The sequence below is a fragment of the Pistacia vera genome, unplaced genomic scaffold, assembly GCF_008641045.1.
Source record: "Pistacia vera cultivar Batoury unplaced genomic scaffold, PisVer_v2 Contig5, whole genome shotgun sequence".
Taxonomy (NCBI): Eukaryota; Viridiplantae; Streptophyta; class Magnoliopsida; order Sapindales; family Anacardiaceae; genus Pistacia; species Pistacia vera.
The window spans coordinates 153,066-175,815 of record NW_022196334.1 but is presented as its reverse complement, the minus strand read 5'-3'; the positions used below and the strand labels follow the sequence as shown (position 1 = coordinate 175,815).

Genomic DNA, 22,750 nt, shown 5'->3' with positions numbered 1-22,750 from the left:
CCCGAAAAGCCAGCTGCCTCAAAGATCTTGCCTTTCCTCCCTAACAACCCGAACGCCAAGAATTTAGAGAAAAAGAAATGCACAAACTGTATGAATGGTGGAATGATACTAGCATCTCAAAATCAAGATGTTACCCATTGAAGAAAAACTGTGAGATCTCCTCTCCTCACTTAGCCACACTCACTCTTCTCTCTCTCTTTCACTCCTTTCCCTTCTCTTTGGCTTTTTTTTTTTTTTTTCGGCTATCTCTCTTTTTCCACTCCACCATCCTCATTCAAAATAATAAAATTTCACAACCATGGCAAACAATGTGCCAAAACCGGGCTAATTTCCTAAAGAAATTGCCTTAATATCTTGCATTGGAATTATGCATGCATCCCTTTACTTTGATTCTTACATCTTGCACCCCAAAATCCTTAAATAAAGTTAAGTTTTTATCATGATCTCACCCTGGAGAATTATGCATGTACCTTGATGACACAATATTAAAAGGACCCCCATCTTAAACAATTTCATAAAGTTGTTAAAAGATTTACACTTCCAATTTCGCACAAGTACTCTTGCAAAATACCTAATAACCCACCATCCTTATTTCTTACTAAAACATCTCTAAAAAGTTTCAATTCTTAAATATTACCCCTAGTTCACATAAATAAAATTAAGTAAAATCCACAAAGAAAATACGGAGTATTACATTGTTATTACAATAAAACTATTTACAAACTGTTTCAAAAACAACTACTAAATATACTGCACAACGCGGGGCGCTTACATCTAGTAACTCAGGAGAACTTGTGTTAATAATTACAATGTCGTGGCAAAACTCTAACATATGTTCATGAGTAAGAAAAGGATATGAATATGACATGTTGCTACTAACTAGTATCTTTATTTTGCAGATCCAAATGAACTTGAAAAAGCAGAGACAGAAGTTATGTTTGAAACTGAGACTTAAACATTGGCAAAAGCAAAAAACAAAACCCATAACTAATTTATGAATAACCAACGGTTTCAAACAATTAGTAAAAGATGAAAGACACCAAAATTACACTCTTCTCCTCACGCAAAGCACTTTTATAACCTTCAGTTCCGTCATCAAAGAGAAAACAAATCAGAAATCTCCATCTCTCAGCTTCTGTCTCCCTTCACATCATTTTCGACTACCAGTTCCAAGCTGCACTTAAGAGATAAGAGAGCAGCAGTATTACAGAGTAATAACAAATGTCAACTGTACTAATCAGTAAGTAAATATGGGTTCACGTTTATACAGTCATGCAAAGTCACATCATAATCTTAATATGTAGGCTGAAGCTGAAGATAAGCCAAAAAATGAAGATTTGGGATTTGAAATACAAAGACAAGTAAAAAAAGATCCAAAATAGAATGAAAGAACGAAAGAAGGACCACCTCAAGAACAAGAAATTCAACTTTTGTTCTCGATATGCTCCTTTGATGAGGCATCTCATTTCAAATTACTAAATAAACTCTCAAGACATATCCTTTTTTTTTTTGGTAAGTAATCAAGACATGGATTCTTGAACCCCAATAATATGGGGACTAGCCTCAGCCCCGCGGCTTTTCTGGGCCGTCGGTCTCTAATTGGGACCACTCGAGTCTTTTTTATCAGCTACATTACAGGTTAAATTTCTGATTTGTAGGTCCTATTCATATGAGTATACTAGCTTACAAAGAGGCATGATAAGAGTCAATAAAGAGTCAAATCCAACCTTGAAGGAAAGAAAAAAGAGGAGAGAAAAAGGCAATCAGAATTTCAAGGGTTGGATTTGACTCTTGTATGACTCTTGTATGCTTCTTTGTAAGGCTAGTATACTCATTTTATATTCATACTTGATTTTTGGTCCATTTCTCTATAATATGGGACTTGGGAGTTGGAGATTTTTCAATATCCTTTGAAATTAAGAAAATAATTTGATGTTTATAGTATGTTTATAAAGAAGAAGCCGAAATATAAATGTAACATATGTTGTTGAAATCCAAATGTACGGAATCGTGCAAGTAATAAAGCTCGAGTAACGAGTATCGAATCCCAAGAGAATTACTAATACTAAGTACCACACTAACCTATCTTATTTTTTGATTAATTAGATTTTCAGAATGATTCAATGAAAAATAAAAACAACTTAGAAACAAAACAAAAACAGACTTTTATTAATACTTAGTAGGAAATCAATATGACCAAACCTAGGTATAGATTTCACACCAATTTAATCCTATGTGCATTGACAATTATCGTTAACCCAATTAGCTTATTCTCAAGACCAAACTCCCTAATATTTTGTTAACTTTCTCTCGAACAATTAACAAATTACCTCTAATTACTAACCCGAATTATCTCTAATTAGATTTAAGTAAGGGAGATCATTAAGTTCTATGAATTTACCAGAGTCTCACAGATCGCGGTAACATATATCTAGTGTTCGCTCAATCTATGGTTTTATTACCTTAGACTAATTAGGTTTCATCTCTCGATAAACCTAACCCATAAAATCATTCAACTCTAGGCCCTTAAGAATTGAAAGCTTTAAGCGCAATAATAAAAATTAAACAAAACTTAATAAAAATTAGCAACAAATTCAAGCATATTCATAAATGGAGCACATCTTAGCCTAGAAAATAAAATTAGTTCATATTTCAGTAATAAAAGCTATTGTATTCATAAACATGAGTATAAGAAAGAGTAGAAAACTTCTCTAATTGGTGACTCAAATTGCAGGAATTTGCAATCCAAAGAGTAGCTAACTTCTCTCCCTTCTAATCTCCTAAAAATCAACTAAAGACATCTATTTATATCTAGGGTTTTAGGTTATGATTCCACTTTCCAATCACATTTAAAACTCTTAAACAAGGAAATACACGTCATAAATTTAATGTAAAAAAGTCCAGAACGCAGTAGTTTTGCCGTGGCATAGTTGATCTGCCCCAGAATTGCAATCTTGAAAAACGATGGTTTTGAGCATGACAACATTCGAATCTTGCGAAGTGGTAAAAATATGAATTGATCCCTTTGAATCATCTTTCCAACGGTTCAAGAACATCTCGATCAAAATCTACAATCAAGTTATTGTCGAATTACTATCACATGTTCAAAAACTAGAGCGGTTTCCAAGATTACTTTAACTTCAAATCACATAACTTCTGTTTCAGTCTGAATCCAAACCATTTGATTCTTGTCGTCCCACTCCATCATCGATATAACCTTCATTTGAATATATCTTTAAGAACCTGAAACACTCAAAACATCCGTGATCCCATAAAAGACAATTATGAAAATATTAAGCAACTTTACCAAATTAGTCTAATTTCCCACAAAATCCCCATAAACCACTAAACAATGTGATTTTCAAACTCTTATCACAACCCCCAACAGCTTCTTGTAGTCCCTAGCAAACTAAGGATTAGACAAGTCTTTTAGCTTGAAAACACAAACAAAATAAAATCTATATGTAAACTATCCTAAATCACTTCCGTAGATGGCACGGTGCATTTAGCATATGCAAACAGCTTTAAACCCCTAGGCGGCCCTAGTTGGACGAGTTGTAGGCTCGTGAGGGTTTCTAGCATGATACCGACAAAATCCAAACCTAACTCACCTAGACTTAAAACCAAAGATCAACAAACATTTTAGGAACCATACAATAATCGTCTCAAAAATTGTGTCAATGTGAACAAACAAAAATCACAACAGCAAAATAAAGAATACACAAATTTCAAATACACTTTGTTTTTTACTCTCTTATAATCATTCAAAACCATTCATCCAAAAACCCGATGATTTTAGCATAGCTCCATAGGCAAAGTAGAAAATAAAAAAAGTACAATCATACTCATAGACTCAATTTTCAAACCATTCTCCACTAATGTAGAATCCAATCACCCTTGGATCATTAGGCTTTATCATGATTGTAACGTTAGGCTAGGTAATGGTTTATGAAAGAAGGAAAGAGAATTTTTAACAAAATGTAAGAGACTTAATATTTTACAGTAAATGACCATGAACAATCTCTTCTTGGTTCCTTCTCATTCACCCTTTACCCTTTACATTGATTGAACTCTTCCTTCAACATTAGCAGAACCCTCATGTAATGTACCTCATTTCAAGTTCTTCTCACCAGTACTTCTTCTATTTTTCTGCAAGTTTTTTTTTTTTTTTTCAATTTTTTTTTTTTTTTGGGAAGATAGTACTCTATAAAAAAAATTAGTCTACCCCACCTTGCTTCTAATATCATTTTTTTCTTTTCACAACCCCAACTATCTCATGCACAACTCAAGTTGTGGTTCAAAAGATATATTATTTTCTTCTACCACACTCTTTCATGAGTTTTTCTTAAGGTCACCCAAATTAAGTCTCTCAATAAGATGGGCAGAAAGTGTTTTAGGCTTCATCGTCAAGGTGAGATATAGTAGTTTACAACAAAAAAAATAGCTTACAAGTGGGATTTAATAAGGCTCCAAGGGTAATAGGGATAAAGTAATATAGGTTGGCTTGAAAGGCTCAATCGTTCCAAAGAAAATTGCCTAAATCATATCCTAGCCAATGCGAATTCTAGGATTTTGCCTCAAGTGGTTATCAAATGAGTTCTAGAGTTTATGCACAATTTTCACAAAAAAAAAAATTATTGCCCATAAAAACACACACAAAATGTCTCTAAGTTTCCGAATTACTCAACCAATCAAATCCATTCCAAAGAGAGTCATAACTAAAAGCAATTGTCATCTACTATCATCTTTACAATACACGAAAGTTAATAAAATCTCAATGTCACAAATTCACAATCATGGTCTTATCATTGACTTATGTATAAGTTCCAAAACAAAACAAAATGCATTAACTCTTTGACCTTACAACGCACCTAAAACAATTCCACCCAAAAGCTTTTAAAGAGATAATTCAAAGCAAAAGATATTCAAAGATGTCCATCGAATGAAACTAAATTTGGCCATAAAAAAATATATTCCTTACCCCCAACATTAGAGATGAACATTGTCCTCAATGTGCAAAGAGACCAACTACAATACTCTTCGTGCGTAACATTTATGTGGAGGTAGTCTTGTGAAGTCATGCATATTGTTTGTTGTATCCAATAGTCATCGGGAATCTAGTCAAAAGAAAACAAACTATGCGCCTTTCTTGGCCAATTTAGTGTGCATAAAAGAAATTATGGGTGAAATATAAACAATTAACATATCAAACCAAACCAAAGTTATCACAACTTAACACATTAAACAAAAATCTAAAATAAATTCAAAACAAAAACCAAAATTAAAGTAAAAAGCTTGGATTGCCTCCCAAGAAGCGCTTTATTAGAGTCGTAAGCTTGACTTTTCAAATCTTTCAATCTGGATCATCTAGGAAAACCCAAACCCTTCTATCCTTCAATCCACCATACACATAAGGCTTCAATTGTTGTTCATCTACCCTCTCAAATTCAGCCTCTATAATCCTAGAGTTGACTAAACAATTTACTAGGAGTAAGCTAGGGTAGTTTTCTTCTAAGGTTTTCGCTACTTTATCATCAAGGATGCTAATCTCAAAGCAAGTATCTAACTCAGATGGACATTTTATCGTGTTAAAAACATTGAACTCCACTTGTTCGTCTTCCACCGTTAAGATTAAGTTTACCTTGGTGTACATCTATTAAAGTCTTACTTGTAGCTAGAAAAGGTCTTCCTAATATTAAAGGTATGTTCCGATCTTCTTCCATATCAAGAACTACAAAATCTACCAGAAAGATAAATTTATCTACCTTTATTAGGACATCCTCTACCACTGCCCTAGGATATAGGATATGTTATGGATCTATCTGCCAATTAAAGATGAATTGTGGTTGGCTTCACCTCTCATAAACCAAGTTTCCTGAAAATAGAAAATAGCATCAAGTTAATGCTAGCTCTTTGATCACATAAAGCTTTATCAAAATAAAAACTACCAATTGTGCAAGGAATATTAAAACTCCTTGGATCTCTTAATTTTAGTGGTAGTTTCTTTTGAAGCAACGTGCTACATTCCTCGGTGAGCATGACCATCTCATGTTCTTCAAACCTCCTTTTGTGTGTAAGGATCTCTTTTAAGAACTTAGCATACTTTGGCATTTACTCCAACATATCTACAAAAGGAATATTTATGTGTAAGCTTCTAAACATATCTATGAACTTACCAAATCGCTTGTCTAATCTTTGTTTTTGTAGTCTATGAGGATACGGAAGAGAGGCTTCATCTTTCTTCACATCTTGGGCTTTGTTCTCAAGTTCTGGTTTTATGCCTAGGCATTGTATTGAGGTATTCTTCATTTTGGATTTTGTGCCTAGGCATTGTGTTGAGGCATTGTTGGTTCTGTCCAATTTCGTGTCTTCAGCTTTTTCCTCAGTTTCTTCAGTTTTTCTTGATTCTTTTAGCTCCTTGCCACTTCTCAACATGATGGCATTGAGTTGCTCTTCTTCTCGATATCACTCGAAAATATTCCTTGAACTCTTCCCGCTAAGATACTATGAATTTGTCCCATTTGAGTTTCAAGGTTCCTTATGGAAGCAGATTGATTTTGCAACAAGACTTCATATTTATGAAGTTGAGCTTCATTCTTGTCAAATCTTTTACCCGATTCCTCCATAAACCTTGTAAGCACATCCTCCAAATTTGATTTCGCCTCTTGAACTTGAACACCAGGAGGTGGCTTATGATAATTGTTGTTACTCCAAGAAAAATTTGGATGGTTTCGCCATGCTGGAGTATATGTATTAGAGTATGGATTCTGTTGCTCTCCTTGAAAATTGTTGACGTAATTTGCTTGTTGAGGTGGAGCAAATGGATTCCCTACTAGACATCCTCTTGACAAATGATTCCCTGCACAAAATTCACAAGTTAGAGAATGAGTTTCAATAGCATTTACCTTTAGGGAAACTCTTAATTGCTTTTGGATGGTTGAAAGTTGAGCAGCCAATGCGGTATAGCCATCAATTTCGTGCACTCCCGCTACTTTCCATGTTGAATTTCTCTCTGAAGGCCTCATGTAGTTATTGCTTGCCATCACTTCAATCAGATTATAGGCTTCCTCTGGTGTTTTCTTATTCAAGGCTCTACTTGTAGCATCTACCATGGCTTGTATATTTGGCATCAACCCATTGTAAAATGTTTGCACTTGCGACCATATTGGCAACCCATGGTGAGGACACCTCCGTAAGAGATCCTTATATCTCTCCCAAGCTTCATAAAGTGACTCCATATCTTGCTGGAAAAAAATTGTGATTTCACTCCTCATCTTGGCAGACTTGATCGGCGGAAAATACTTCGCAAGGAACACTTGAACTAACTCATTCCAAGTACTAATGCTTCTGGGTGGTAGAGAAATTAACCAAGCCTTGGCTTTATCCCGAAGAGAGAATGGGAAAAGCCTTAACCTAATTGCATCATCAGATATCCCATTATGTCGGAATGTATCGCATAGCTCCAGAAAATTTGCGATATGCAAATTAGGATCATCGCTAGACAACTCTGCGAATTGAATCAAATGTTGTATCATCTGAATAATATTTGGCTTTATCTCGAAGGTATTTGCTTGAATTGGTGGTCTCCTAATACCAGAAGCACATCCCTCAATTGTAGGTCTTGAGTAATCCTTAAGTGCCCTTTGAACTTCTCCTCCTCCTATATCTGCCATTGAACCTAACTCCTCTGTACGGTTCAACACTAAAAATACAGAAATAAAAATTAAAGCACTAAAAACAAAAAACACAAAACACAAAATAAAAATAAATTTCAATTACAAACCAAATTAGGAACTAAATAGCTTGTATTGATATTGATAATATAAAAGCAATTCCTCGGCAATGCACCAAAAACTTGTTGTTGAAATTCGCAAGTATATGAAATCGTGCAAGTAATAAAGCTCGAGTAACGAGTGTCGAATCCCAAGAGAATTACTAATACCAAGTACCACACTAACCTATCTTATTGCTATTTGATTAATTAGATTTTCAGAATGATTCAATGAAAAATAAAGCAACTTAGAAACAAAACAAAAACAGACTTTTATTAATACTTTAGTAGGAAATCAATGTGACTAAACCTAGGACATAGATTTCACACCAATTTAATCTATGCATTGACAATTATCGTTAACCCAATTAAGCTTATTCTCAAGACCAAACTCCCTAATATTTTTGTTAATTTTCTCTCGAACAATTAACAAATTAACTCCTAATTACTAACCCGAATTATCTCTAATCAGATTTAAGTAATGGGAGATCATTAAGTTCTATGGAATTTACCAGAGCCTCACTGATCCCTATAACCTATCTCTAGCGTTCGCTCAATCTATAGTTTTATTACCTTAGACTAATTAGGTTTCATCTCTTGATCTCAACCTAACCCATAAAATCATTCAACTCTAGGCCCTTTAAGAATTGAAAGCTTTAAGCGCAATAATAAAACTTAAAACAAAACTTAATAAAAATTAGCAACAAATAATTCAATGCATATTCATAAAATTGGGCTACATCTTAGCCCTAGAAAATAAAATTAGTTCATACTTTTAGTAATAAAAGCTATTGTATTCATAAACATGAGTATAAGAAAGTGTAGAAAAACTTCTCTAATTGGTGACTCAAAATTGCAGGAATTTGCAATCTCCAAAGAGTAGCTGAACTTCTCTCCCTTCTAATCTCCTAAAAATCAGCTAAAGACATTTATTTATACACCTAGGGTTTTAGGGTTATGATTCCCACTATCCTAATCACTTTAGAACTCTTAAAACAGGAAATACACGTCATAGATTTAATGTAAACAAGTCCAGAATCGCAGTTGTGCTGCGACATAGTTGATTCTACCCCAGAACTTGCAATCTTGACAAGACGGTGGTTTTTGAGCATGACAACATTCGAATCTTGCGAAGTGGTAAAAATATGAATTGTATCCCTTTGAATCATCTTTCCAACGGTTCAAGAATCATCTCGATCCAAAATCTACAGCTCAAGTTATTGTCGAATTACTGTCACTTGTTCAAAACTGGAGCGTTTTCCAGGATTTTCACTTTAACTTCAAACCACCGTAACTTCTTCGTTTCAGCTCCGATTCACTAACCATTTGATTCTTGTCGTCCCACATTCCATCATCGATATAACCTTCATTTGAATATCATCTTTAAGAACCTGAAAACACTCAAAACATATCCGTGATCCCTTAAAAGACAATTATGAAAATATTAAGTAACTTTACCAAATTAAGCCTGATTTCCCACAAATAATCCCAATAAACCACTAATTAAATGTGTATTTTCAAGCTCTTATCAACATACCTCAGGGTAGTACGTCGAGTGGTTCGATAGAAACTCTTGGGTGTATTACTCAACAGATTCTAAGTCTGAGTCCCTTCTTGGTCTCTAATAAGAGTAGCCACTAAAGTTCTTACCCAACCAGTAGTTCAAGGTCAGTTGCTAATAGGGATAGTCACTGAAGCTCTTATCCGGTGCCGGTAGTTTTAGAGTCCTGTGCTAATAGGATAGTCATTGAAGTTCTTACCCGGTCGGTAGTTCCAAAGTCCTGTGCTAATAAGGGTAGCAACTGAAGCTCTTACTTGGTCAATAATTCCAAGGTCTCGGGAGATTAATCGAGGTGCGCGTAAGCTGATCTAGACATCCTTGGTCATCAATATATATATATTAAAGACTAAAACACTTTTATTTTAATTTTTTTAAGCAAACGTTGATAGATAATAGATTAATTAAATAAAAATAGAAGAAGCAGAAAATATTATAAAGTTGGGCATTGTGATTTAAAATTCCTTTCAAAAAAAGAAATGATAAAATAGAAGAAGACAAATAAATTATGGAAGAGACAAGAAACTCCCTTTATTTAGGGACTTGTTTGAAAAGATTAAAAGGAATAGGAATTGGCGTTGATGATGCCACGTGCTCCTTTCTGACACTAAACAAACTTACATGCGATACCTATCACCTTCATTGCCTATGGCGCTTAAGCTACTTCATTATCTTCATATTTTTTTCTCTACTCTTCTAGCTGTAAATGGGTTTCCTTTTTCCTGTTTAGTTTTTCTCCTTTTCTCTGTAATGGAAATGGCGTCTGTTTGGTTATTGGTGCTTGTGTTCTTTTCTGCAACCTGTAATGTTTTAGCAGAGGGAGACCCAGAAAGAGAAACTCTTATTTCTTTCACAAAATCTCTTGAAAATCCACGAGTACTTTTCTCATGGAACGAGAAGACCCCGCATTGTAACGGGGTTGGTGTCACTTGCGAACTCGGTCGAGTCGTCTCACTCTCTCTTCCAGCTCTTTTCCTCAAGGCTCCTCTTTCACCTTCTCTCTTCTCTTTACCCAGTCTCACAGTTCTTGACCTCTCTTCAAACCGTTTCTATGACCAAATCCCTCCTCAGTTATCGGGCCTGAGACGTCTTGAACAGCTGTCTCTCGGTGAAAATCAATTGTCAGGTTCTGTCCCCAGTGAACTCGGTGAGTTGACTCAACTTGAAACCCTGGAACTCGGGCTCAATTTNTGTTCCTGGTTTCAGTAATAAAAATTGATTTTAAGAGGGTGAAGTTAGAAGGGTAGCTGTAAAATTGATTGTAAGATCATGTTACTCATATTTATAGACAAAAGTAATTCCATTCTTGATCAACACAAAAATTTAAAATATGAAAAATGATACTTGACTTAATGATGGAAATTAATACCAATTAAGCTAGAAGAAAAGTAATATATACTTGGCGTAATGATAGAAAAAGAAAAGCAACTATCAGCACAAGATCTTGCTTTGCTTTGGTACTAATCAAGCATTAATACATTTTTAATTTTTAACATATTAGCACCCATTTATCTTATATAATTATTTACTCAAAAGCCAAGAAAACAATTTTCGCTATAATTTTGAGATTGCCTTCCAAATACCTAAAATTTTAGCCCCTTTGATGGTTAAATTTTGAGTAGTTTATAACTTTTTATAAGTTACTTTAAGGATTACGTTATTACAAAAATAAGATTAAAACTTACTTTTTATTGTTTTTCAAAAAACTTTGTAGAAAACGCGTTTTCTGTAATTTTAATTTAGGATTCCTATTTTTAGAAATTAATGACATCAAATCTGTTCCTAAATTTTGAAATTACAAAATTCAATTCTTTTAATTTATTTTTTTCCTCTAAACAATTTTGAAAATTAACATCAACATATATAATTTAACTTTTCCGATTAGATATTTTAAAGAGGTTGATGGGAAGGAACAAAATAGTTTCTTGAAAAATGTAAATCATAAAATTTCATTCTTGATATTTACATATCTTTATGATTTACATTTTTATAAGATCAAATTTCATTAAAATTCCTTCTTTTTATTTATTTTTTTCTAATTTTAAAAATACACATATGAAAGTTTTCACTTGATTTTCATAGATGTTAAAACACCCCCTTAAAAAATTTAAAGTATTAAAGAGACTATTTAATTCAGGGAAAAACACGCATTTCGAGTTTATATTTCACATTTTACATCTCAAACGATGTTGCAGTAACCAACTATTCCAAAATGGTGAATTGCTATTTCTCTAAGGCCAAGAGTAGGAATAATATTGAAATTCGTTTTTGCCCCTATTTTATTTTTTTTTCCCAATTTTTCTTTGAAACAGTTGATTTAGAATTTAATCATTTTATAATATAATCATTATTATATTAATAATTAAAATATTATAGAACTTAAATTATTGTTTCAACCTTATCACCATAATCTCTACCACCACCAACAACACTAACACGTCATTGTCACTGGTTGTCGATTGTCGTTGGAAACACCCTATCAACATCATCACCGACAAGTGCAGAACCTACTAGGCATGGTAATGTTCCTCAGGATTTCGGGGACCCGTCCCACCCCAGCCCTGATTTTTTTGGGGATAAGGGTGGGGGTGGGGGTGGGGGGTGTTTTAATCTCCGTCCTTGGGGATGGGGCGGGGGTGGGTAATGCCTTTCCCCCACCCCACCCCGTCCCGTATATAATATATAAAATTAAAAATTATATATATATATTTACTTTTCACTAATACCCCTATATTTCACCTAACCCATATTTTCCCAATTTCCCTCACCCTAAACAATTAAACAAGAACAAACCTTGACTCATATTTATGTATAATTAATTATGTTTAAACGATTAATTTAAGTGTTTATTATGTGGACAAAAATTAACCATTGTGTTTGGTAATGCTCAAATTAATTTATGTTTATATAAAATTAATGGGGTGGGGACGGACCTCCAACATTCCCCTTTGGGGTGGGGAAGGGGAATTCCTGTCATCCCCATAACGGGGATGGGGCGGGGGTGGGGAGTGATTTTGAGGGCTAGGATATGTATGGTGAATGAGATCCCCGCCCCATTGCCATGCCTAGAACCTACGTCTGATAGTCTGGGCAGGTTCCAATAGCCACAGACACCATAGGTGACATCATGTGTGGCAACCACTGTTTTAAAAGCCGGACCGGACCGGCCGGTCCAACCGGTTGGACCGTGAACCGGTCACGTGTCCGATTCGGGTTACCTTCAAACCCGCTAATTACCTTTAAGCCGTTTTAAACCGGTTAAAAACCGGATAATTTAAGTGAACCGCCGGTCCAACCGGACCGGCAGAAAAAACGGCTCACGCTTTTAATCCCTAATCCATCGTCTTCTCCCTTCTCTGATCTCTCGCGCAGCCATTCGTCTCTTCTTCTCTGTCAAGCTCAAGCATCATCGCACCCTTTCTTCTCTTCTTCTGTCACGCCGCGCTGAAGCATCATCGCACCCTTTCTTCTCTTCTTCTGTCACGCTGCGCTGAAGCATCATCGCACCCTTTCTGCTATTTGAAATCTGTAGACAAAACAACGCACAGACCAGTGATGCCTGAAGTAGACTAGTTACGATGCGATCCCGAAGTGCCTCCACAATAACATCACATAATTGATTTAGTTCCTGCAGCAGTTAAGTCAAACAGCCCCAATCTCAGTATCAATCTATATGCAAGTTTGAATAACTTAGTCGTCTAATTAAACTTCTCAGGTGAGTATATGTTTGTTAAGTAGTCTTAAACTGACAGGCAGCCTAGAGAATTATTAAGTGGTTAAACTTCTCAGTTTTTGTCACGCAGCGGCACGGTTTGGTTGTCTCTGTTCTCTCCCAAATCCACCCATTCGCATTTGAATTGCCGAAAATCAACGACGAAGACTTCCTCTCTCGCCGGAAAAACTGACCCAGACCCAGAGTATTAATTTTGCATGTTTTATTTTGTATCTTGAGTTTACAATTTAGTTCAATACTGTTATGATAAAACCCACGAAGCATAAAGTCAAGGTAGATTAGTTGGTTTTTGGTTGTGGCTCAATTAGATGGACGAATTTGATTAGTGTACATATATAATCTTGGCCTTTGTTATTACTTTCGATCCAAAATGAACTTATGTGTTCTTCTTGCATCCAACATAAAGTAAATTATTATGTCTGTAGAGAAAAGATAAGCTGCAGCCTGCAAATTGATTGCAGCTTTAACACAAACCCACTAAATAAATAACTCTAAAATTAAGCACTTGACCCAGACCGACAGTATTCAATTTTGCATGTTTTATTTTGTATCTTGAGTTTACAATTTAGTTCAATAATAGGATTTGTTGTCTCTTATTGGTTTTATTGCATCTTAGTGATTATGTTCTCTTGATTCATTTATAGATTAGTTGATGATTTCTACATGGTTCTAACATTCATCGGGGGCTTTCCGTTTGCAGAGTATAGAACTGTTTCTGGTGTTGCAGGGCCTCGGTCATCTTGATAAAGTCAAGGTAGATTTACCTGTTCTTGTATTTAAAAGATAATTTTCCTTCAGAATTTAATGTCACTTGCCCAGTGGTATGATTTTAACTTTTTATTGTTTCAGGGTCCAAAGTTAGAGTTTTATACCTTGTCAATTCTGCAACTTAGTTCACAGTGTTATTATTTAATTGTGAATTGGGTGCCGAGAACCTATTCGGTGCAAAGTGTTATTTTGATTTCTTTGAAGACGCTGACCAGGATAAGCAAATTGGTTGTGACACGAGATTTACCAGTAGATTTCCAGAAGTAGGCACTTGTATTCAAACGAGTATTGAAGGGAAACAGAAACAGCCCTATTTATTAAACTTGATCTATGTGAATTGGAAGAGTCATAGTGGAAATAAATGTGTTTTGAGTATTTAATTTTGGGCCGTTTCTGTCGGCATAATAATAAATAATATAATGTGTTGGTGTTAACTTCGTCTTTTGCATGTTCTAATAAATCAATAGTTTATAATTTAATTTCCATGGAATTAAAAATATTTGGAGAATTTAAAGAGGATATTCTGTCTCTACTTGTTATATTATATAATTGTTGGCATGGTTGGGCTGTCAATCATGGAAGGTGATCTAGCTACTTCTACCTAATAAATATCACTTTATTTTACATCGATTTCATATTTTAAACAGTTCTTGAATACTCTTTCAAGTTATTGTAATACAAATCCATGGAAACTCAGTTTTGTTAATGTAAAAGCTCTTATACATTTTTTTGAGGCATAAAAGAAAGAAAATGTGTATAATTATGAAATTAATCTATATAGTAAAGACACATTGTGTAAACAAAAGTCTAAAATTCTTTAATTAATTAATATATATATATATATATTATAATATATTATATATATATATATATAATGGCTCTGGGTCTTCTTCACAATCTAGTAGAGGTAAGACTGATATAACATGGGCACATAGTTACTGAGGGTGTAGATCCAAATGGAAGGAAGAAATTAACATGTCTTCAATGTGGGAAAGTAACTAGAGGAGGAGGTATTTTTAGAATGAAACAACATCTAGCCGGAACAAAGGGGATGTTGGTGCTTGTAAAAAAGTTCCTTTGATGTTCAATACTCCATGAGAGAATCACTAAAAAACATTGGGATAAAAGTAAAGAGAAGGTTGATTCTAGTAGGTATAATACTCCCTACGGTGCTTCCGTACATTTATTTGAGGGAGATATGTTAAATGAAGATAGTGAAGAATTTGTCCATCAGAAATTCACATAGATGAAGGTAGGTTTGGCAGTAAAAACAAAAGTACAATGCTAGACAAATCAAAGAGAAAACAATCTATTGGGGTTGGTGACTATTTTGCTCCAAGGACAATTGGTGGATCCAACCATCAATTAGGAGTTGTTTAGCTGGAAAAGATGCCCCGTGGAGAGCAGACATGGCTTTTGGAAGATTCTTTTATGTGCTTGCATCCCAATTAATGCTGTAAATTCAATTTATCTTCAGCCTTTGGTGGATGCTATAGTCGCAATTGGGCCTGGGTATAAACACCCAAATTATCATGCTTGCGTGTCAATTTGTTAAGAGATGCTAAGAAGGAAGTGCAGCTCTTGTTGTAGTATTAGAAAGATTTGGGAAAATGTTGGATGTACCTTAATGGCTGATGGTTGGACTGATAATTCACATAGGTCATTGCAATTTTATGGTGTATTGTCCTAAGGAGTTTGTTTGTGAAATCAGTTGATGCTTCAGATGTTGTGAAGGATGCTGGGACATGTGTGAAGTGTTGAGGAGGTAGTTTTATGGATTGGACAAATAGTATTGTCCATTTTGTTCAGACAATGGATCCAATTATAAAGCTGCTGGAAGATTATTGTCTGAGAAATATCCGAGTATTACTTGGTCACCATGTGCAGCACATAGCATAAATTTGGTGTTAAAAGACATAGCTGAGATGGATCACATAGTTTATCTTGCGAGACGTGCTTCTGACGTGACGAAGTTTATATATAATCATACATTTTGATAGCTTGGTTGAGGAAAAGACAGGTAATATACTTTTAGCTCATGTTCTTGTCAAGTCATAACATAATATGCATTTTTATTATTGACTAACATCTATATTATCAAATTGAACAGGGTTGGAAAGAAATTGTTCGTCCGGGAGCAACCCGTTTTGCTACAACTTTCATTGCAATGAGAAGCATTCATGAGCACAAACATGACTTGCAAGCCATGGCGACAGATAGGTCATTTGTCGATTCTCGATATGCAAAAAGTAATAAAGGCAAACATGTTATTGACATAATTTTGGATAACGATTTTTGGGATGAATGGGAAGATATCCAGAGTTGTGAGTCATGATGCGCTTGTTGAGGATGTTGACTCAGATGAGAAGCTGCAATAGGATATGTGTATGATGGCATGTACAGAGCGAAAAATGAATTAAGAAGCTGTTTAGAATAAAAAGAAATTCTACAAGCCTTATACACGAATCATTAAGCTACGTTGGGATAGGACATTGCGTCGTGATATCCATGCTGCGGCTTATTATCTGACTGCCTTTAAATATGAGAAGAATCTTTTTGCCTCAAGCCAGAAGTTATGAGTGGTTTCCTTGATACTATTGACAGTAAAGCAAGTGCTTTCATTTGAGCAAGACAAGGTTAATGGAAGAGAGTAGATTATATTCAAATCGAGAGGAAAGTTTTCTCGTGGGCTTGCTCTTGAAACCGCCAAAACCACACGTCCTGGTACGTAATAGTTATCAAATTTATAAGTTCTTTTGTTTTTTAAGTCTAATTTATTTATTAGGTTAATTTTCAATTAGATGAATGGTGGAGATCATTTGGGTATAGTACTCCAAATTTGCAAAAGTTTGCATAAAAATTCTAGTCAAACTTCAAGCTCTTCTGGATGTGAACGAAATTGGAGTGTTTTTGAGCGCATACATACTAAAAAGAGGAATAGATTGGAGCATCAAAGGTTGAATGATCTTGTTTTCGTTCACTATAACTTGCGTTTGCAAAACAGGTATAAAACATTGTCAATTACTCAATTATGCATCACTCTTATTGTTATTATCTATTATTTTCCTTCATATTTTAGTTGTCATGCTTTTAATATTTCATTATGGTATTTTAGGAAGTGTTACAAGAGAATAAGTTTGGATCCTATTGATTATGAAAGTATCGACAAAACTGAAGGTTGGATAGTTGACGATGAAGAGGAGGAGGTCAGTGAACTTAATTATGAGGAGTTGGAGGAACAAATGTTATATGGAGAAGGATCTATTCCTACTGGAGTTGCTGATCACCCTTCTTTTTATGATTCAACAGATGGTTCAGAAGGTTGGTTTCAATTATTTAAGCAACTTAGTATCTATTTAAATTAAATTACAAGTTTTAACTTATGATTTCTATTTTTTACTTAAATTTGCGTAGATGGTGATGATGATGATGATGATGGTGATGAATTTTGATGCTAGTGTGTGAAGCTCAATCAACATGGAGACGGATAAAAGAAAAAACACTTGCATTAAATATTTTGTTATTAATTAGTATGTATTTTGACATTTAATATGTAAATACAACATCATGTTTGGATTTAGACTTTGAATTGTTGTTAAATACTTAAATTATGTTAGGATTGTTGTTGAATTTGAACTTTGAAATTTGAATTATATTGGATTGGACAGTAATTGAGTTGTTATTGTCTTATTAAAAAATAGAAATCTAAAAAAAATAAAGTTTTTTAAAAAATTTGTTGATGTCATCATGATGTGTGATGACATCACCGGTCCAACCGACGGTTCAACCGGTTGGACCGGTTGAACCGTGACCCGGCCAGAAGAGCGGGTTGCCTACCGGTCCGGTTTTTAAAACAATGGTGGCAACATGAATAATATGTCGTTGCATGTGATGTCACTTTGCTAATCTTCGATGGCCTAAATTTTCGTTGATTGATAGATAGTCGGACACCAATTCTGCACGTGTTAGCAGTGATGTCAAAACGTGAAGAAATGTTGTTGGGCTAGCACTGTTGACCGATAATTGACCGTTGTCAAAATTTAATTTTTTAGAGTTTTTATTTAAATAAAAAATAATATTTTCAGTATATTAAATAAAATAAACAATAATACTACCCTATCCGAACTAGACCTGGCAAACAGGCGGGCTAGTCGGGTATGGGCCGAGTAACTGCAGGTAACAGGTAAAACAGGCACGGGTAAACATATGTATTTTCGGAGCAGATAAAAATATGCATCACTCGTACCAACCCGTACGGGTATGGATGGACCCGCGGGTCACCCGCAAAAAGAACCCGAACAAAGTTACAAAACCCTAAAAGATAAAAGATAGAACTCTCTTGGTAACTGCGCATATTTGTATTTTTACTTGGGCTCTCATTTCTAATATTGTCTTCTTCCTCTCATTTCTTGTTACAATAAAATTTTGAATCAAACAAAGCTCATCGTCACACTCATTCTTACCCATTCTCAGTAAGACTCCACCCAATGCGACTCGTTTATTTATTTATTTTTCTTTAAGCATTATTCATGGGTGTAATGGAGAAAATAGAAAACTAAGAATCAAAAGCTACAACCATAGCAAAGGAAGAAGAAGCAGACATTGGAGATAAGAACAATGCCTTCCACAACACAAATCTTCTTCACTATCGCTGCCTCTGCCATCAACAACACATATCTAAAACTCTCTCTTTCGACTATGCTTTCTCTTTGTCTATCTTCTTCTCTTTGCTTTTGTAGCTACTTTGTTAGTGTGGTACATATATATTATAAACTGTGAATATCAAAAGTTTAGATTCTTGAGAATGAATAACAAAACGAGACCCTAAATCTCTAATTCCTATCGCATTATTCCTATTTCAATTGTTTTAAATTATGCGGGTATCACCTGGCCCACTCGCAAATTTTATGGGCGGGCCGGGCACAAGTAACTTTGGAACGGATAAATATTATAGACATCTATAGCCGTCTATTTTACTCGGATACCCTTATACCCGCGGATACGGGTCAAAGATTGCCAGGTCTAGTCCGAACTCTTATCTTAAAAATAGTATCCCAAATGATGTGACAAACTGGCGGCCACTTCCACATCATTAATCAACTTAAATATATAAAAATTATAATTAAATCCCTATAAAATTTAATTTTATACATTAACCGACCATCACTATCATATTAATCTTTTATTCTAAAAAACAATTAGACTTTTATTTCGACATACCTCTTCTATTTCTTACGCAAAAAATTAAAAATCTAATCAAATTTGTGCAATTTCAATTGCCGGTATTACATTCTTCAAATTAAAAATCTAAACAATTTTAAAGGCAACTTCAATCGGCTATATTTCTCTATTCCTCTTTTATTTCTTATACAAATAAATTAAAAAAAAGAAAACGCTAATCAAATTTGGGGCAACTCCAAGCAGTCACACAATCACACTTGAGTTTTAAAATTTTAATGTGTTCAAATACCCTATTAGGAAATAAAGAAATGAGCACTTGAAGTGTGATGAGAAACACTTTATTAATTAGTGATTGCTCTCTTGTTCTTGGTGACCTCAAAAAAAAAAAAAAAAAAAAAAAAAAAAAAAAAAAAAAAAAAAAAAAAAAAAAAAAAAAAACTTAAGGCTAATTCGAAGAACTTCTACTCGTTAGAATAGAATTAAAAGAAATTACTTATGAATCTTAGTTTCTAGACTTATAATCCTTTAACACATTAACTTAATATCAATAATATATGGAATGGAAATTTCAAAGCTTTAAAAACAAGTTTATATATAAAAGAAAATTTTAAATCTTATTATTGTTTATATCCTTCTGAATTGATTTTATATGTTATATTCTAATACACAAATATTGCTCTGTACCAGCCAAGTAACATTACTAAATAAAAGAAAAAAATAATAGTTAGAATTACTTAGAATTCATAAAACAATATTTAAATAAAATATAAAATATATATTACATGGTTATTTAGGGGATGTTTGTCTGAGCTTATGAAAATTAGGTTATAAACATTTGAAATTTTAAGCAATTATGTGTTTGGTTAAAGTACTTATAAGTGACTGATAAGTAGTTGACGTATTTGATAAAATATGGCTTATAAGTACATTTTATTATAAAATAACTAAAAAATGTACTACATTAAACAAGGGTATACTATGGAATTTTAAAATTAAACAAAAATAATGTGATAATATATTTGATCAAACTAGCTTATATGAAAAAAAAAAAAAAAAACACTTTTTTAAAAGCATTTTATTGGTTTCAGCTAGACACTACAGTAGAGCTTATAGCTTACAGCATCTAGCTTTTAACTATTTGACAACATTTTCCAGAGGCACTTCCCAAACTCCCTATGATTATCCGGAAAAATTGTGGCTATTTTTAGTTGATGTTTCACTACTTTCTTATTTTGAATTGCAGTTAAAAAAAGATTTGACAGTGGTATTTGCCAAAACCTATCTAAAATTACACTTGCCGGGAACAAAGATTTGTGTGGGAGAGTCCTGGGTTTAGATTGCCAGATCAGAACCCATGATAAATCAGCACTGTTAAATGCTTGGGGACTTGCAGGAATTGTGGTCGGAAGTGCATTGATCATTTTAACTGTAGTATGTGCTCTGCGGAAATGGATAGTAAGAAGCCGCAGGCAAAATGATCCTGAGGATAATGAGGAAAGCAAGCTCAATAGTTTCATTGATCAAGATCTCTATTTGTTAAGTGAAACACCAAAATCTTATGCCATTGCTAGGATACTGCTCATATGGTGAGGAGAAGGTCCTTGTTTATGAATACATGGTAAACGGGAGCTTAGATCTTTGGCTAAGGAATCGCACTGGAGCTCTAGAAGTCCTTGATTGGCCTAAACGTTACAAAATTGCATGTGGTGCTGCCCAAGGGCTAGCTTTTCTTCACCATGGTTTCATCCCCCACATCATCCACAGAGATATCAAAGCCAGCAACATCTTGCTAAATGAAGACTTCGAGGCAAAAGTTGCTGACTTTGGACTAGCTAGACTGATAAATGCCTGTCAGCACCGACATTGCCGGAACATTTGGTTACATTCCACCAGAGCGGTCAGAGTGGCAGATCTACCACAAGAGGAGATGTTTATAGCTTTGGAGTGATCCTTCTTGAATTGGTGACTAGGAAAGAGCCAACTGGACCTGACTTCAAAGAGAAAGAAGGCGGCAATTTGGTGGGATGGGTGTTTCAGAAGATTAAGAAAGGACAGGCTGTTGATGTTCTGGATCCTACAGTCCTCAATGCGGATTCAAAGCCAATGATGCTTCAAGTTCTGCAGATCGCTGTTGTATGCCTCTCAGATAATCCTGCTAACAGGCCAACAATGTTTCAAGCATTAAAATTCCTTAAAGGAATCAGAGATGTCTGAACAGAAGTTGGCAAATAATTACAGGTTTGCCTAATTTAACTGTTGATTTTGTTGATTCATATATGTTCTATTTCTTTCATAAGTATGCACGACACCAAATATAATAGCTAGCAACTTACAAGCCTATGCCCTTGCATGCATAAAGAACAAAAAAAAAAAGAAAAAGGCTAATTGGTGTTAGCCAGACTGAAGAAAGGGCAGTTTTGTAAAAACTGCATATCACAAATGAATGAACGGTGTCGTTTTGTAAAGTGAAACTTTACTCTTCATCAACTGAGCTGGGTTTACTCTTTTGACAAGACTATTCTTGTATATAAACGACAGCTCTGTTTCAGCTCACTTTTTTTAATCAAATTCAATAGAAGTAATTCACGAGTTCTAAATGTTTCAAGAACTCTTTCAATCTCTACTTTTCAGCTTCAGTTCCACTTGGTATCAGAGCTAGAGACAAGCGTCGACGGCAACGATCCTAACAATTGATTTCTTCCTCAGCTCCAATGGAGAAAATGAAAAACAGTTCAACAAGTCCTCAACTCTCAGTCTTTTCGTCAAGCCTCTAGGTCGTTACTCCCAAACTCACAAGAGACAACTACACTAACAATTACCGATTCTGGCGATCGCAAGTTCTTTTTGCCATGGGAGCACACGAAATCGAAGAACATCTGACAGGTTGAATTCCCTATCCAGCTCCTTTTATTACTTTTGTCTCTTGTTCAATTCAGTTGAGTGACAGTAAGTCATCTGAAACCCTAACCAAAGAAAAGCTGAATCCAGCTTATGTAACCTAGAAACGAACTGACAATTTCCTTGTTACTTGGCTTCTAGCCTCAATTTCTGAGTGCATGTTCACTCTTGTTTCAAAGTGTTAGTTTGCCTCTGAAGTATGGTTTAAACTTGAAGCTGATTTTGTAACTGAGTCAAAGGCTAGAGCCTTACACTTGAAGAATTTGCTTCAAATAACTCAAAAGGTAATTTGAATATTCATGAGTATGTAAAGAAGATGAAAGGCATTGCTGAAAGCTTGTCTACGAGTGGTCAAGTGATCTCAGATGACGATCTTCTGAAACATATTTTAGCTGGTTTAGGTCCAGAGTTTGATGCTGTGGTTGTCCATCTGACCTCCAAGGTAGAGTCTAAGATTGATCCAGTTACTTTGCAGGAGGCTCAGCTTTTGTTACAAAAATATGAATTGCGGCTTGATAGGTTTAACTCTCTAGAGTTTCATGGAGGTTCTGTTAATGTTGCTTCTCTTGGGAATTCAAGTGGTTTAAGTGGTCAGAATTTGTTGCCAGTTAATATTAAGGTTTCCTCTACATCTACTGGTACATCTAGTTTGGTTGCACATGATCAGTCTCAAATGCAAAGCTTACCTAATCCTCCCATAGGATCTCAGAATTATTCTAATTGGTCTGCTCCTTAAGGAGTTCAATTCACTTCTATTGATCCTAGCTCGCACTTTGGATAGTTTGGTAGAACTTCAGGTCACGTTTATCCTTCATATAGACCTATTTTTGGGAGAGGCAAA

General features: G+C 34.7%; 1 non-coding gene across 1 annotated transcript; it reads left to right on the top strand.

Moving 5' to 3' along the window:
- Positions 1–7,170: 7,170 nt before the first annotated feature.
- On the top strand, positions 7,171–7,277 carry LOC116105471. Its single transcript, XR_004124085.1, has one exon. It is a non-coding gene; the product is annotated as a small nucleolar RNA R71 (small nucleolar RNA).
- The last annotated feature ends 15,473 nt before the right edge of the window (positions 7,278–22,750 follow it).